The sequence below is a fragment of the Dermacentor albipictus genome, chromosome 8 (genome assembly GCF_038994185.2).
Source record: "Dermacentor albipictus isolate Rhodes 1998 colony chromosome 8, USDA_Dalb.pri_finalv2, whole genome shotgun sequence".
In the NCBI taxonomy this organism is placed as follows: Eukaryota; Metazoa; Arthropoda; class Arachnida; order Ixodida; family Ixodidae; genus Dermacentor; species Dermacentor albipictus.
In genome coordinates, this window is record NC_091828.1 from 33029491 (window position 1) to 33040405 (window position 10915).

Consider the following 10915-nt stretch of genomic DNA (forward strand, 5'->3'; position numbering starts at 1 on the left):
CAACACCTGGCAAGAACTAGCTGAAGCTCACAAAGCCAGTCAATTACAACGACTGAAGCTCACGCCCACCGGAAGATCAGTGCTGAAACGGCTGAGGTACGGTGAAACTTTTATAGCCACCACGGACCGAAAAGAAAGAATTCCTGCAAACATCCGCGAATCCCTGCGCATACCCAACATGCACCCCACGTACCACAAGGAAAGAAGACAAGCCCGAGTGGATGCTCTAGGGCGAAGACACAGGCAAGATCCGGACGCCAGATACACTGACGCAACCAAATACCCGCAAAGAAACGCTTACACCCTGAGCGTCGTAGATTCTCAGGGCAGAGAGCTAGCGTCTGCCACAGTTCGTGCACAAAACCCCGAGACGGCAGAAGAGACGGCGATCGCCCTAGCAACTACCACGTGCAAGGAAGCAGCTGTCATTTTCTCCGATTCACAACCAGCCGTCAGGAACTACGCTAAGGGTCGCGTGTCGACAGAAGCACTGAAGATGTCGAAGCACCGCAGTACTCCGATCCCCTACACCTGCGTGACATGGGTTCCTGGGCACGAGGGGCTGGAGGGGAACGAAGCGGCACATGCCGCGGCCCGAGGCCACACCTGCCGGGCCAACCCTTCTTACTCTCGAGAATGCCGGTCTGCGTCAGCGGAGGCAAAGACTGTACCCATCCCGAACTCAGAGATCCTTCAACATTACAGGCTGTAACGCAGGTTGTACCCACCACGTCACCCAAAGCTCAACAAAGAAGAAAGCACTACACTCAGAAGACTGCAAAGTAACACTTACATCCACGGAATCATCATGCATAGACTGCACCCAACGCTACAAGGATATCACTGCCCAATGTGCGGCGTACCGGACACCTTAGCGCACCTGATCATCGAATGTCCATGGCATCTAGACAAAGACGCATTGCCTTCACTGAGAGACTGTTGCAACGCCAGACAAAGCGAAGACCTCATAGAAACGTGGGAGGCCAAGCTCGTGTCCGAGGACCTGGAACAACAACGACGCCTCGTCGCCAGGGCCAAGGAAGCAGCGAAGGCCAGAGGGTTCCTGGAATGAGGAGACCTCTCGCCGAGAGTAGAACTGGGGCTCACCCCGGAATACTGTTTCCAAAAAAAAGGTTATTCCTCCTCCTTCTTTTAGAAGGTCCAAGATCTTTAAAAATTGCTTATGGCCGATGGCACAATCCTAACTTTTGATCTAAATTAAATTACTGGATCAGGTGGCCCTTACTTCTACGAGAAATCAAAACGTCTTATTAAATAATTAACATAATTACTTTAACTAACTTCCTATCTAATCTATTTGCAGCACACATTGATATCTACAAATTATAGCCGATAAGTTCGCAAAGCGTATCCACTTGGAACAAATTTTCAGGACTGCACCAGTCTCGAGACAATAAATTTCAATGTGTCCTATGAAATGCATGGGTTTTCCAGTTACATTTGTGGTTCAATGCATTTAACAGCGTTTTCTTAAAGTAAATAACTGGAGCACCGATGCATTTCGTTGGACACAATGTCTGATGCAGTTCAAGGAACTCGTTCCAATTGGATACGCCTTGCGGACTCAGCAGCCATAGTTCATAGATTTAAATATATGCCATCAAATAAATAATTTAAAAGCTAATTGGCCTTATTGCGTCAGTTGTGTTAACTGTTTAATTAATTATTTTTATTTCTAGTATAACTAATGGCGGCGTGATCGAGTAATTCAGATTAAGGGTTACAATTCTGCTATCCGCCACAGGCAATTCTTAAAAAATTTGGACCATCTAAAGAGTAACGCCCGGTATAGTGGTGGCTCCTTATTTGCACGATTGCAACGCTAAACGTTGTTGCTTATCTACACCCGTCAGATTAGGGTGACGCTGCCTATCTCTGGCTCTTCTGGCGCATGACGCAGAAGTAGGGCTCGGCTTCTACGGTCGACACGCGTTCGCAGTCCGAGAGAAGCAGCAGCTGTTGACGGTGGCGAACAGTGCCCGGTGTCCAATCATCGCAGTGAGTGCGCGCCTCTGCACCGGTTGCGCGCCAGTTGAGCGGTGACTTCGAACATTCTAGCGCATGACGTGGCCTTCGTGCCCAGAGGAGGACGCAAAGCCCCCACTATGTTGTGCGGTCACGTTACTCACCCTAAATGAACCCTTACTCCGTACGTATTGCAGATTGACTATTTTTAAACTCTTATGTTAGCGTCTCCCTTCACACTCCTCACAGAACCCGAAAAGAAAACAAAGGTCCCTTTCATTTGATTCTTTGAGTTAGGCCTAACCGTCCCCACGTGGGAGCGGCCCACGGTGTAGCCCTAAGGAGCGGCGCTTCTCGGTATCTCTTTAGGAAAGTTCTTCGTATCCGTATCCGTATTTGATTATTTGAATAAAAATATGCAGTAGCGAGCTGACTACTCATATCCTCATGATGTTTGGATAATAGAGACATCATTAGCTATAGCTTAAGACTGCAGTATCCTTTTGCCTGATTTCTTAGCGGAAGATTTATTTTTAAGGTAAGCCAATAAGTTTAAAATGATTTTGCGAGACGTTGCTGACAGGTTCCTTTATAATGATTCGCGTTAAAACAGAACTCCTGAGGTCTACCTCAGGAGTTTCATTTTAGTCCTCGAGTAGAATTACTCGAACAGGTGCATCTGCATGAGAAATCAAAATGTGTAATCGACTAATGAATCCAATTTCACTGTATCTAATTACGCTGTGACATATATTGCAATTTATGAATTATTGCTAGGGATACTTTTCTTCTTTTGTATCTGTCTGCCTTTCTTTCCTTCCATCTTCCTTTCTTTCTTTCCTTCTTTCTTTGTTAATCTTTCCATAAGAAATAGAGGAGGTAAAGGAAGAAGGCCACAGGAGCGGCTTGAAGGAACTCTAACCGCCGACAAGGCATTACCCGTCGGAACAAATTCTCGGATGACTCCAGTTTCCAAGTACTCATTCCTGAAATGAGTTATGTAATGCAGTTTCGCATAAAATATTTTGTGCTTGAATGTATAAAAGAATGTTTTGCGAAACAATAAGTGCGACAGTGCATATTTACCGCAAGCGAGATATGCACCATAAAGGTGCATATCTCGAAACTGGTGTCATGCTTAGAAGTCGCATCTTTGGTTGGCGGAGCGAGGATCTGCAAGGGGAGTGAGGGAAGTGCTCTTTCTCGTCACTTCTCTTACTTCCCATGCAGATCGTCGCGCTGCTAACCAAAGATGCGACGTTGTCAGCGTGCCCGTTCACCCATCCTCAGAAGTCGTTGCGAGTATATATGCCTTGCAAGCTCATCGGGTACAATGCGTAAATTTCAATGTGCCACGAACTAATTAGTTAGAAACTTATTCAGTGAAATTTTGTTAGTTCGTCAATTCTGCATTTCGATTTATTGTGGACGTAATGGCCGCCTCACCGAGCCACCCAGTTCAACAATTACAATTGTGCTATCTGACGTAGGCAATTTTTGAAAATCCTGAATAATCTTTAAAAAAAAAAGCACTTGATACACAATCAAACCGTCCGGCTGTTTCACTTAACAACCATATAAAACAAAGAAAAAACAACATGGTGGCGCTTGGATTATTTGGAGACACTTGACGACAGTAATGCGACTAGCAATATCTTTGTGATAGTTTTGTAATTAGTGATATGGTTTGTATGGTGTGATAATTAGGATGACGATTATTGTATCCCCATTGCATGTCCTCGGGCCATCTGTGAATCCGGAATCCTTATGGGCACATCAGCAGACACACGATTTGGCTATCTCTCTGCAAACCACAATGCCGAATGACACCATGACACAGTGTGATGTTGTAGTCATTGCACCATATAGTTGGAACTCCGCAGAAACCCGACTATATTTATTATCCTGGCTCCCACTTCGTTGCTATGGCTCTCCATCACGGAGGTATAAAAGAGTACGCATTTGAAAATGCTACTCCAAGCCATAGACGGACTAGAACGGTGCAGTCACGTCGTGAAAGCTCGGGCGGAATACGGAGCTGTAAAGTAGGGTCCAGGGTATGAAGGCGTGCACTTGTGAACTCGGATAAATTCCATTGAGCTAATGTCAGGTCACGCGCAAGTGCGGAAAGGTTTTTCGCTGCGTCGGCTCTCAAAAGAGGAATGGCAACGCAGTTGACGCCGTCATGGGCAGATCGGGCAGCTGCGTCCGCTTGATCATTGCCATGTATGCCACAGTGACTAGGCAACCACTGATATATTATATAGTGTCCTTCGTCAACTATGCGATGGTGGACTTCTCTTATCTCTGTGACGATCTACTCACGTGATCCATGGCGCAGTGCTGAGAGTACACTCTGTATAGGGTTGCCTTGGAATCACAGAAGGCTTGCTAGGCTCAGGTCGCTCTCTGACGTTGCTGGCTACCACGCTACGAACGTCCAACTCTAACGCAGGGAACTCAACTTCCGAATCTAACGCCGGGAACTCGTCACTTCCAGGTATCCGCTTCTCAGTAGGTTGTGGTTTGGGACCACTAATGAAGGACACTCGGCGGTGTAAGGCGCTTACACGGAAGGGGCAGCCACCAAAACTCGCTGGATGGTCGCCACCACAATTAGCGCAAGCAAAATCTGCCTTGCAGGCTTTGTAATCGTGGGCGCCACCGCATCGTTTGCAACGTAGATCTTTGATGCAAACTTTAGCTACATGCCCAAAGCGTTGGCACCTAAAGCATCGGGGAGGAGGTTCAACGAATTCTTTGACTGCATGCTTGGTGGGTGAGTGAGTGAGTGAGTGAGGTGGGTGAGTCGGTTGTTCGATCTGCTGCAGCAAAAAGTGTCCAAGTTTCTCAGCGACCAGACTTGACAGCCAGACAGCCGGACAAGTTTCACAGCCAGACTCGACAACATGGAGGACATTCCCTCGCCTCAAAAGAGATGAAGACACCAGCTGAAGTGGCCAAGAGTGGGTCCAAGTCCGCAACCTTTGTTGAAGTTGTGAGGAAGTGCGTACAGCAAAATAAGGAGCTCAAAAATCAGGAACTGTCCGACCTTCTGCGAGTTTTGTTTGAAGTCCTGCGTTCATATGTTCAAGTGATGCAGACTGGCACCCTGAAGAACTTTCTACAGCTCGTTCTTTCCTTTGAGCCCATGATTACCACCTTCGCAGCGACCTTCACCTTATAATATGGCTAGTCTTCTTCAACCTCGTGCAACAAAAAATCACCGAAAAGTGCCATTTATTATGCAATGGAACTGCGCTGGGATTATAAGTCGATTAGCAGAACTTAAATTATTTCTGAAAGATACGTGCGTTCCAGTTTTAGCCCTCTCGGAGGCTGGCCTACCAAGCGGGAGATCTTTAACTGGATATGTCGCCCATAAGAATTGCAGCATAAAGTCATTTCCCGCGGGAAGCGCTGCCCTTTACATACGAAGAGAGATTCCTCATGTGGCTTTGAACGTCACCGATCTTTGCACCGATAGTATTGAGGTAGCGGCTGTGAGGATACGTCTTGGCTTCCGAACTCTTTCTATTGCATCCGTATACGTGTCTCCGCGGAAGAAGGTAGCAATGGACTTGTTTCTGCAGCAGCTTTGTGACCGTTGCCCAGCGCCCCGAATTATCTGCGGGGACTTCAACGCCCATCACTCTCTCTGGGGTGACAGGAACACAGATTCCCGCGGACGCAAACTTGTAGAAGTTATCGATAGTTTGGACTTGTGCGTGGCCAATGACGGAAGTCCCACTTTCTTCCGGCCTCCAGCCTCAGCCACATCAATAGACCTAACCTTGCATTCATCTGACGTCCGCGTGAAGTGGTCAACTGCACCTGACCGCATGGGAAGTGATCACTATCCAATTTTTGTGTTTACTGCCGACTTCCATTTGCGCGACTCTAAAATTAGCCATGTTGTTAATTGGGACAAATACAGGGAGCAACTTGCCTGTGTTTCTGGTGATGTGATTGACAAAATGATTTCTGGTAAGATGGCTGCTACCACAGCGGTCAAGTTGCCTACTCATTTTCCGACTCCGGATTTAAAACTCAGGAACCTTTGCGCCGCGCGCAGAAGGGCGGAGCGACAACTGATGCGGAAGAAGGATGACAGATCCTTGAAGACGACCTTCAATAGGCTTAACTCTGCCATTCGACGCCATACGAACAAGCTCTGTAGGTCGCAGTGGGCGTCCTTCTGCGCTAGCTTGACGGTTTTCTCACCGATAACGAGGATTTGGCGAGTCATTGGCAGTCTTGCTGGTGATTCTCGACCTAGTAGACCTTTTGAAGCGCTTGCACTGCGCAAGCAGAAACCTCTCGTGTGCTTGGCAGAGGAATTTGCAGATGCATTTGTAAGTGCAAGTTCAGGAATTCCTCCCTGCACTCCACCTGCAACATCTACGTCTGTGATGGACGCCCCGTTTACACTTCGAGAGCTACAGACAGCACTCAGCGGCCTGCGGCGTCGATGTGCACCAGGTCCGGACGGCATCACCAACCAGATGATGCAGAACCTACCTCTGGAACACCGAAAGATGCTTCTAAGCTATCTCAATCGAGTGTGGGAGACTGGCGACGTTCCTCCTTCATGGAAAGTGGCTCGCGTTGTCCCAGTGCTGAAGCCCGGCAAAGAAATGACAGACTTGGCCTCGTATCGTCCTGTATCACTGACGTCGTGCGTGGCTAAGCTTATGGAGAAGCTGGCAAGTAAGCGTTTATCTTGGTGGCTCGAAGATAGAAGGGCTCTGCCAACATGCATGACTGGATTCCGAACAGGTTTAAGCGCGCAAGACAGCGTCTTGGACTTGATAAGCCATATTGAACATCATAGAGCTTTCGGCCTTTCAACACTAGTTATTTTCCTAGACGTATCAAAGGCTTATGATACCATCCTTCAGAGCTCAATACTAAATAGTTTGCAGGCCATGGGCGTACAGGGTTATCTTCTGCGCTTCATTCACTCATTTATCAGTGATCGGAAAATTCAAGTGCAGTTAGGAAGTACCACAAGCACCGAAAGGGTGGTATCGCGAGGTGTACCTCAAGGAAGTGTTCTTTCCCCAACGCTCTTTAACGTTGCAATGGCTGGTCTTCCCGCTGAAGTGCAAAAACATTGCAGGCATGTCCATATGTCGATATACGCGGACGACATCTGTCTTTGGTTAACCGGATATCAACACAAGCGTTTAGCTCTGATAGCTCGACAGGCATTACTTTCAGTTCAAAATTACCTTCAAGGTGTGGGGTTGACTCTCTCGGTGGAAAAATCTGGCTTCATAATGTTTCCAGGTAGAGGAAGAAGGTATGCGCGGCTGAAGATAGACCTTAATCAATCTTGTCTTCGACAATTTAAACACAAGCGCTTTTTGGGCGTCATTATCGACTACCGCCTACAGTGGCGACGAGCTGTGGACTCGGTTGTGACATCGATATCTTCGCGTCTCAATGTAATCCGTAGAGTTGCAAGTGAGCAATGGGGAAATCACCCTTCTTCAATGATCAGGTTGCACGATGCACTAGTGACGAGTCGAATAATGTATCAGCTCCCTTTAATTTCCCCATCGATATCACAGCTGGAACGACTTGAGGTTCTGCACAGAAAGGGCCTAAGAAGGGCTCTTGGCGTTCCGCAGACTGCTCCTAACAATGCAGTACTTTATGAATCTCTATCGAGACCTCTTAGCTTAGTCGCTTCACAAAGGTTATTGATGCAAATTGGCCGCCTCAAACAGACGGCAGCTGGCCGAGCCCTTCTACAGCGCCTTCGAAAGAGATCCGAGTCCCGAGCGTACTTGGCCCTTAATACTCTTGGTTACCTGGGTATTGACGCTAGAGGTCGAATTAAGAGGTCGAAACCACCTTGGTCTTTCGCGAGCCTCGATAGTTCGTTGGCAGTTCCTCGCGTTCGTGCTAAGCGGAGTTCTCCTTTGGCAGCAACGCGTTCGCTCGTACTGGAACATCTTGAAACGGAATATGCACGTCACCTTCAAATTTTTACTGATGGCTCTGTGGACAAGGTCAGAGGATCTAGTGCAGCTGCTTTTCACATTCCCTCTTTGAACTTTGATTGGTCCGTTCGCTTCACTGCAGTCGTGTCCTCCACAACGGCCGAAAGCGTTGCCATTGAGGCAGCTCTCAAAAAGCTACGGTTTTGTACGCCTCAACCTGTGGTCATTCTTACAGATTCGAAATCCGCCCTTCAAAGGTTAGAGCACGGATTCCCTACTGATGCCTTATCTCTAAGCTCCCTACGTTCGGTGCAAAATCTCAGTGTCAAAGGCTTCTCCATACGATTCCAATGGGTGCCATCACACATAGGTATCATAGGCAACGAGATGGCGGACAGCCTCGCCCATAGAGCGCTGTCTGGGAATCCTTCGAGAAAAGTGCCTCAAGAAGACGGGAGACTCTTCAGAGAAGCGGTGTCGTGCCACTTCAGTTCTTTGTGGAGCTCACCTCACAAGCCATGTGTGATCAAGGGTCTCCAAAGAAACCAAGCAACCTTACTGCTACGCATTCGCACGGGCTCTGCTCGTACCCCTGCGTGGATGTTTAAGACTGGCCTGGCGTTATCACCATTATGTTCAACGTGTGGTGTGTGTGGTGACATTGAACATTACCTAATGTGCTGTACTGTGTATAACGCGGAAAGGAGGGTGTTATTCGGGTCTCTCAAGAACACAGGACTTCCTCACAGTTCGCTTCAGGACATAATTTTCCCGCGCGGGAACCGGTTGTGTAGGAAGGAGGTCTCTCGCCTTCTGTTAAATTACCTACAGGACACGGATTTGGCTTCAACATGGTGAACTGAGGAGTGGACATTTGTAATTGGGAGGTCTGTGTCGGATTACGTGATTTAATTATTTTAAGTGTCGCTACGGTGGAGCAATTGCCGGCAGCAACTGCAAGGCTAATCCCACCAGTAGCCTACAACAACTCAACTCAACTCAACTCAACTCAACTCACAGAAGGCTGACCACACGTGGGGTGGTTCCTCCTGAATGAAATGAAGACCCGCACGCAGGGCTACCAGTTCAGCAGCTGTCGTTGATGATATATGTGACGTTTTTAGCTGTATTTCGACGGATCTTGTTGGTATCACCATAGCAGCAGCTGCACTTGCAGATGTGACTGAGCCATCGATGTAAACGTGTACGCGGCCACTGTGCACCTCATGTAAAAGGTCTAATGTGGCCTGCTTCAAGGCAAACGACGGCATGTTAGCTGTCTTCATGATTCCTGGGATGGTGAGGCGTATTTCAGGTCTGTGCAGGCACCATAAAGGTGAGGATGGTTTTGCTGCAGGCGTGTAGATCGATGGCAATGAGGGACGATTGGCAACAATTATACGACTGATAGTCGCCTGTGGCCTTTCTGCGGGTAGAGCGGCAAGATGGTGAGAAGGTAGTCGGGCAACGTGTCGAAAAATGGCTGTGGCTTAGCTAAGGTCAAGACCAGGATGCGAAGCATACTAGCCTTTATTTTAGTTGTTGAACCACTGTTTAGCCTGGTGAACTGTTGTTGCTTGGCTATATTTGGTTCGGCTAGACGAAGAAACAACTCATGCAGGCGAGGGCACGAGCTGAGACCCGGCTATGTAGCTACGCGGCCGCAAGCGAGCGCACTAGTTGAGCCTCCGCTTTTGCAGCTGCTATGACGTCATATGGTAGATACGCGGCCGCGCGCGGCGCAGCAAGGAAGAGCGTGGTTGTGCGGCTAGTATGCTTCGCATAATATGCGCCCTGAGAGCGTCGGTTACCACGTGCGCTGATATTGGGTGATCTCGAGCTATGACAATCATTGCCGCTGTAAACGCACACCTTGGAAGACCGAGACACGTCCTTAGGGCTTGAGCTTGTATTCCCTGGAGTACACGCAGGTTTGTTTTGCAGGTGTTACCAAGCACAGGGAGGCTGTATCTTGCGAAACCGAGGAACAAGGCGTTGTAAAGCTGCAGCATTGACCGCACCGATGTGCCGCATGACTTTCCGCCGAGAAATTTGAGGAGATGTATTATTGTCATTAACCTCTTCTTTAGGTATGAAACGTGCGGGCTCCATGATAGGTCGCGGTCGATAATTACCCCTAAGAAGCGGCGCTTCCGTGCCTTTGTAACTGCCTGACCATTGACATTTACAGTTTAACGCTTCATTGCTTTTCGAGTGAATGTAACAAGGCAGCATTTCTCTGAAGGCAGCTCTAAGTTCTGTTTTCGCAAGTACTGTGACGTTAACGTAGCTGCCTTTTGTAGCCGTGCTCCTACCTGCAGTCGTGTTACAGCAGACGCCCAAATGCAGATGTCGTCGGCATATATTGATACATGAACTGTGTTGGGCAAGCATTTGACTAGGCCAACGAGCACTAGGTTGAGCAGCGTCGGGCTCAATGCTCCGCCTTGCGGTACTCCACGGCACGTTTGGTGTTGAGCCGTGGCGCCATCCTCGGTCATCACGAAGAAATTCCTGTCGGTCCAATAAGTGCACAGCCACTGAAAACTGCGGCCACCAATTCCGGCTTCAATTAGAGCCTCTATAATGGCATAATATGGTATATTATCATAGGCGCCTTTTATGACAAGGAATAATGCCGCAGTGAGTCGTTTCAGACGCTTTTGATGTTGAAGAAACGTCACCAAATCGATGACATTATCTATGGATGAGCGCCCACGCCGGAAGCCTGCCATGGCATTTGTGTACACGTCGTAAGTTTCCAGGTACCATTCCAGGCACGTCCAAATCATTCTTTCCATTACTTTCCCTATGCAAGTGGCCAGAGCAATTTGGGGCGGTACGATGACAAATCTAACGGTCATTTACCAGGTTTGAGAAGTGGAACCACGCGGCTGCATTTCCATTCACGTGGAACCAAACCGTTGCGCCAAGACTCGTTGTAATGGTATAGCAGCATTAGTCGTGCTTTCTGCCCA